The sequence below is a fragment of the Leopardus geoffroyi genome, chromosome B4 (genome assembly GCF_018350155.1).
Source record: "Leopardus geoffroyi isolate Oge1 chromosome B4, O.geoffroyi_Oge1_pat1.0, whole genome shotgun sequence".
NCBI lineage: Eukaryota > Metazoa > Chordata > Mammalia > Carnivora > Felidae > Leopardus > Leopardus geoffroyi.
In genome coordinates, this window is record NC_059341.1 from 41,950,618 (window position 1) to 41,958,180 (window position 7,563).

General features: G+C 37.7%; 1 pseudogene; it reads right to left on the reverse strand.

The window, feature by feature from the left end:
- Positions 1-877: 877 nt before the first annotated feature.
- Positions 878-1,541, reverse strand: LOC123590610 (annotated as a pseudogene).
- Between the last annotated feature and the right edge of the window lie 6,022 nt (positions 1,542-7,563).

The window sequence follows — 7,563 nt, forward strand, 5'->3', positions numbered from 1 at the left end:
CAGACTGGTGAGCGCAATCTGAAAGAAACCTGCAGTCAACAATGAAACGCATACAGCTGTTCCTTCCCTTGCTCAAAATAATTAAAAAACACACAAACTTAGAATCTCATCATCACACACTCTCCTGTGACAGATGATTCAGACAGAAATAGCAGGTGCAAAGAAACTATATGCTGACACCTGTATAACCTTTGTTAATGAAATAACAGAAGCGGCCATAATGATTAAAATACGCCCAGTTACTGGTAGTGAGTTGTGTCTTAACGGGCATCATCAAAAGAGAAATCATGCTGCAGAGAAAAGTTGTATATACACACACAGGAAGAAAAATAAACTGCAAGATCAATGCATGCATGCTTAATAATGGGAAAATCACAGCCCTCTGCAAGTTCTCCACCTTTGATATAAAAGCCCTCTGCACTCAACTAAAATTATTTTTTTTAACGTTTATTTATTTATTTATTTATTTATTTATTTATTTATTATATGAAATTTATTGTCAAATTGGTTTCCATACAACACCCAGTGCTCATCCCAAAAGGTGCCCTCCTCAATACCCATCACCCACCCTCTCCTCCCTCCTACCCCCCATCGACCCTCAGTTTCTTCTCAGTTGCACTCAACTAAAATTAAAGTGCTCTTAAAAAGGTAATAGTTGTAAAGTTTACTTAAGTCTTTTCAGCCACAGGAACTGCAATGGAAATAAATGTTCAGTCATTTCCAAAACAAAACCAAAAATCTACTCTTCTGATGACATGCATGATTAAAAGGTCTATGCAACGTACACCGCTCTACATTCCCAAGGACTACGAAAAAAAGACGTCAAGTCAACTTTTAGTGTGCAGATGGTCAAAGGAGTTTGTATTCCGGCAGGGGTTCAAATCTCCTGGATCTTTTCGCCGACAGCTACCGGGTTTTCTTTTCTGAGTTTCTCCGTGGCATCAGCTTTGTAATTGTGTGAGCAATTGTGCACGTCTGAGTAACGGTGTACATCACAATAAACATGTCCACACTGGCATTCAAACCCAGTAAGCCCTACTTTCTTCCTGCACATGAAACAGCGGTTCTTTTTCTGTTTTGGTTTTTCAAGAGACTTGCTTTGCTCTTCAGATGGCTGCTGTGCCGTATCTGATACTGAAGCTTGCAGGTCTTCCCTTTCAGGCATTGCTTTGTCCACAGGTATACTGTTCACTTGGGAAGATGTTACAGATTCTGATATGAGTGGCTGATTTGATACAGGTCTCGGCTACACGGATGCAGATATGGAGTCCAGTGGTGACTGTGCATCGGGGATGCAGCCGTCTGAGTGCTGGACTGAAGAAGACTCAGACATACTATCGACAGAAGCTGCAGGTGAGCTGGTTCTATCATTACTGCTATTCTGCCTTTGAAGATGTTCTTTATAGCATACTGAACTCATGCCATTTGTAGAGAGTTTCCATAAAATCCGCAGCCAGTAGAACAAAGCATAGGCACTTGGCTGTGATTGGTTTCTTGAGCCATGTTTCTCTGGTGCACACCCACAAAACCTGCACAATTTTCTGTTTCCCCAACAGTTTATTTTTGCTTTTATTTCCCTTGCCCCAGGACACATATCTAGAAAAATGTTGCTGTGGCAATAGAGATTACTGCCCGTGCTCTTTTTAAGGATTTTAGGTTTCACATCTCACATTTAGGTCTCTAATCCATTTTGAGTTTTTTTGTGTGTAGGATGAAAGAAAGCAGTCCAGTTTCATTCTTTTGCATGTGGCTGTCCAGTTTTCCAGAAACCATTTGTTGAAGAGACTGTCTTTTTCCCATTGGATATTCATTCCTCCTTTGTCAGAGATTAATTGACCATACAATTATGGGTTTATTTCTGGGTTTTCTGTTCTATTCTATTGATCTATGTGTCTATTTTTATGCCAGTACCATACTGTTTTAATTACTACTGCTCTGTAATGTAACTTGACATCTGGAATTGTAATATCTACAGTTTTGTTTTTCTTTTTCAGGATTGCTTTGGCTATTTGGGATCTTTTGTGGTTTCATACAAATTTTAGGATTGTTTGTTCTTGTTCTGTGACAAATGCTGTTGGTATTTTGATAGGGATGGCATTAAATCTGTAGATTGCTTTGTGTAATGTACACATTTTTAACAGTAACTGTTTTTCCAACCCATGAGCATGGACCATTTTTCCATTTCTTTGTGTCATCTTGAATTTCTTTCCTCAGTGTTTTAGAGTTTTCAGAGTACAGGTCCTTTACCCCTTTGGTTAAGTTTATTCACAGATATTTTATTATTTTTGGTGCAGTTGTAAATGGGATTATTTTCTTAATTTCTCTTTCTGTTGCTTCATTATTAAAGTATAGGAATGCAACACATTTCTGTGCATTGATTTTGTATCCTGAGACTTTACTGAATTCATTGATGAGTTCTAGTAGTTTTTTGATGGAATCTTCAGGGTTTTCTATATATAGTGCCATGTTATCTGCAAATAGTGAGAGTTATACTTCTTCCTTACCAGTCTGGATAACTTTTATTTCTTTATGTTGTGTAATTGCTGTCTAGGACTTCCAGTACTATGTTGAATACAAGTGGTGAGAATGGACATCCTTATCTTGTTCCTGACTTTAGGGGAAAAACTCTCAGTTTTTTACCATTGAGTATGATATTGGCAGTGAGTTTTTCATATAAGGCCTTTACTATCTTGAAGAATGTTCCCTCTAGACCCACCTTACAGAGGGTTTTTATCATGAATGGATGTCATATTTTGTCAAAGGCTTTTCATGCATCTACTGAAATGATCACATGAGTTTTATCCTTTGTCTTATTGATGTGATGTATCATGTTAGTTGTTTTACAAATATTGAACCATGCTTGAATCCTGGGAATAAATCCCACTTGATCGTGGTGTATGATTTTTTAAATGTACTGTTGGATTCGGTTTGCTAATATTTTGTTGAGGAGTTTTGTACCTATATTCATGAGAGATATTGACCTGTAGTTCTTTTTGTGTGTGTGTGTGTGCTATCTTTATCTGATTTTGATATCAGGGTGATACGAGCCTCATAGAATGAATTTGGAAGTTTTCCTTCCTTTTGTATTTTTTGGAATAGTTTGAGAAGAATAAGTATTAACTGTTCTTTAAATGTTTGGCAAAATTCACCTGTGAAGCCCTCTGGTTCTAGACTTGTTTTTTGGGAGTTTTTGATTACTGATTCAATTTCATTGTTGGTGATTGGTCTGTTTAAACTTTCTGTTTCTTCCTGCCTTAGTGTTGGTAGGTTATATGTTTCTAGGAAGTGACTTTAATTTTCTTTATGTGTTTTTTGATGAACAAATTGCTTAATTTTATTTTATTTAATTTATTTTTTTTTCAACGTTTATTTATTTTTTTGGGACAGAGAGAGACAGAGCATGAACGGGGGAGGGGCAGAGAGAGGGAGACACAGAATCGGAAACAGGCTCCAGGCTCTGAGCCATCAGCCCAGAGCCCGCCGCGGGGCTCGAACTCACGGACCGCGAGATCGTGACCTGGCTGAAGTCGGACACTTAACTGACTGTGCCACCCAGGCGCCCCTAAATTGCTTAATTTTAATTTAACCAAATTTATCAATCTTTTCTTTCTTTTTGTACTCAAACTAAGAAATCTTTCCCTACCCCCATGTTTAATAGCTATTCAGCTACTGTTTCTACTAGGCATTTTAAAGTTTAATTTTGAGAGGTGGTTTACTAAATCCATACGGAGATGGTAGCTGTTTATAATGTGAGGTAGGAATCTAATATAATTTTTTTCCATTTGGGTCATAAGTTTCCACCTCCATTTATGTAATTGATCTTGCTTCTTTGACATGCCGTCCTTTGACATGCTTCCTTGCTTTTTTGACATGCCTTCTTTGTCATACCCTAACTCCACTTATGCCTTTGTCTGCTTTATTTATTTATTTGAAGTTTTTTTAATGTTTATTTATTTTTGAAGGAGAGAGAGACAGAGTGTGAGTGGGGGACGGGCAGAGAGAGAGAGAAAGAGAGAGAGAGAGAGAGACAGAATCTGAAGCAGGCTCCAGGCTCTGAGCTGTCAGCACAGAGCCTGAGGCGGGGCTCAAACTCACAAACTGCAAGATCATGACCCGAGCCGGAGTCGGACGCTCAACCGACTGAGCCACCCAGGCACTCCTGCCTTTGTCTGTTTTAAAATTTTTTATTTACTTTATTAAAATTTTTATTATTGTCTTTGTTCCAGCTGCTATAATAAAATACCACAGACTGGGTGGCTTAAACAACACACATTTATTTCTCACAGTTCTGGAGGCTGGAAGTCCAAGATCAAGGTTCTGGCAGATTTGGTGTCTGGTGGCATTTTCTTCCTGGTTTGCAGATGGCTACCTTCTTGCTATATCTTTATGTGGCAGAGAGAGAGAGAGAGAGAGCAAGATAGAGCGAGAGAGAGAGCAAGCTCTCTAGTTTCATTTTAATGTCACTAATCCCATCACAGGACTTTACCTTCACGAACTAATCTAGATGTGATTATTTTCAAAAGGCCCCACTTCCAAATACCATCATACTGGGGCAATAGGGCTTCAATGTATGAATTTGGAGTGGGGGACACAAACGTTTTATTGGTCAAACTATCCTATTGCTAGAACCATGCTGTTTTATTAATATTAAACTTCACAATAAGGCTTGATATTTAATAGAGCAAGCTCCCCTGTCCCTGATCCTGTTTCCTTTCTTTTTTAAAAAATAATTTTAAAAAATGTTTATTTTTGAGAGAGAGAGAGAACGAGAGCGAGTATGAGCAAGGGAGAGAGGCGCAAAGAGAGAGGGGGACAGAGGATCCAAAGTGGGTTCTGTGCTGACAGCAGAGAGACCAACATGGGGCTCGAACTCACATACCATGAGATCATGACCTGAGCCAAAGTTGGATGCTCAACCGACTGAGCCACCCAGGAGCCCCTGAACCTTTTTCTGAAAAAAGTTTTGACTCTTGTTGGTTCTTTGCTCTCCCACATATATTTGGAAGGAGCACGTCAGATTACATGAAAAACCATGAAGGGATTTTTAATGGAATTGCACTGGATCTATACATCATACACTAGTTAGAAGGGAATAAAGTACAAATCATTGTTGTTAAGAATCTTGTTTATTGGCATGATTTCTCTCCTCACTTAAGTTTTCTTAAATAACTTCTCTCTCTCTTTTTTTTTTTTGAGAGAGAGGAGAGAGAGAGAATGAGTGGGGGAGTGACAAAGGGAGAGGGAGGGAGAGAATCTAAAGCGAGCTCCATGTTGGGCATGGGGCTCACTGAGGGGCTCGATCTCATGACTGTGAGATCATGGCCTGAGCCAAAATCAAGAGTCGGCCTAACCAACAAAGTCACCCAGTTGCCTTGGTATTTTGTGTCTTTCAAGGAAATTTCCATTCATCTAATTTAACAGCGTAAAGTTGATTTGTAATATTCCCTTATTATCATTTTAATGACTGTAAGAACCTAGTAGTATCTCTTATTTATTCCTCATATTGATACTTTGTGTCTTCTCTCCTTTCCCCTCTTTTTTATGTGTGGCTACATGTTTATGAATTATCTTATTATTTTCAAATAGCAAATTTTTGGTTTCATTTGTTTTCCCGATTATTTTGGGTCCATTTTATATTTACTGATATTTACTCCTTTTTTTTTTTTTACTTCTGCTTTCCTTGGGTTTAATTTGCTGTGCCTTTCTAGTTTATTAAGGTGGAAGCTTTGATTTGAGAACATTCTTATTTTATAGTTTAAATATTTAGTGCTAGAAGTTTCTTTCTAGGCACTGTTTTGTCTCCTACCACGTATATTGATATGTTGTGTTTTTGTGTCACTCACTGTAAAATCTTTCCTAATATTTCTTATAATTTTTATTTGATTCATGAATTATTTGAGTTCATTGTTAATTTCCATATATTCCTAAGGTTTTAAATATCTTTTTTCCAGCCTTATAGGGATACAATTGACATATAACGTTTTAAGCTTAAGCATACAATGTGATGATTTGATATACTTGTATATCATGAGATTATTACCACAATAACATTAGATAACACCTCCATCACTTCACATGATTACCATTTCTTTATAATGGTGGGAGCATTTAAGATCTACTCTCAGCAACTTTCAAGTATATAATACAGTATTGTTACCTATAATCACCATGCTATACACATAAGATTATTCATCTTATAACTGGAAGTTTGTAGCCTCTGATTAACATCTAGCCATTCCTCCCATCAGCCACCACTAGCATCCACCATTCTAATCTCATTTCTAGGAGTTTGGCTTTTATAGATTCCACATACAAGTGAGATCATGGAGGATTTTTCTTTCTCTGGTGAACTTATTTCAGCAGTGTAATGTCTTCAAGGTCATCTATGTTGTCCCAAATGGCAAGATTTCCTTCTTTCTCATGGCTGAATAATATTACTCTGTGTGTGTGTGTATACATGTATCCCATCATCTTTTTCCATTCATTCATCAATAGGTTATTTTCATATCTTGACTATTTTGAATCATACTGCAATGAACACGGAAGCACATATAACTCTTTGAAATCACGTTTTCATTTCCTTTGGATAAATACCCAGAAGTGGGATTGTTAGATCATATGGTAGTTCTATTTTTAATTTTTTGAGAAATCTCCATGTTGTTTTCCATATTGACTGCACTAATTTATGTTTCTTTCAACAGTGCACAAGGGTTACATTTCTCCATTTCCACACCAACACTTGTTATTTTGTCTTTTTTTTTTTTTTAAGTCATCTCTATGTCCAACATGGGGTTCTAACTCATGACCCTGAGATCAAGAGGCACATGCTCTACTGACTGAGCCAACCAGGGCTTATTGTCTTTTTAAAGATAGCCATTCTTAAAAATTTCTTTTTTTAATGTTTATTATTTTTGAGAGAGAGACAGAGCATGAGCGGGGGAGGAGCAGAGAGAGAGGGAGACACAGAATCTGAAGCAGGCTCCAGGCTCTGAGCTGTCAGCACAGAGCCCAGTGCAGGGCTTGAACTCATGAATCGTGAGATCATGACCTGAGCTGAGATCAAGAGTTGGCGCTTAACCAACTGAGCCACCCAAGCCCAGTTGGTGTTATAGTCCAAAAGTTTTTGCTAAAGCCAATGTAAATGAGCTTCCCCCCTGTGTTTCTCCTAGGTACTTTACAGTTTGGGGTCTTACATCTAAACCTTTCATCTGTTTTATATTAATTTTTGTTAGTGATGTAAGATAGTGGTCCAGTTTCATTCTTCTGCGTATAGTTATTCACTTTTCCTAAGATCATTTATTGAAGACACTATTCTTTGATCATATATGCATGGGTTTATTTCTGGAATCTCTATTCTGTTCCATTTGTCTATGTGTCTATTTTCATGCAAGTACCATATGTTTTGATTAGTATAGCTTTGTGGTAGTTTGAAATCAGGAACATACTACCTCCAGCTTTGTTCTTCTTTTTTAAAATGTTTATTTTTGAGAGAGAAAGACAGAGCACAAGCAGGGGAGAGGCAGAGAGAGAGGGTAACACAGATCTGAAGGAGGCTCCAGGCTC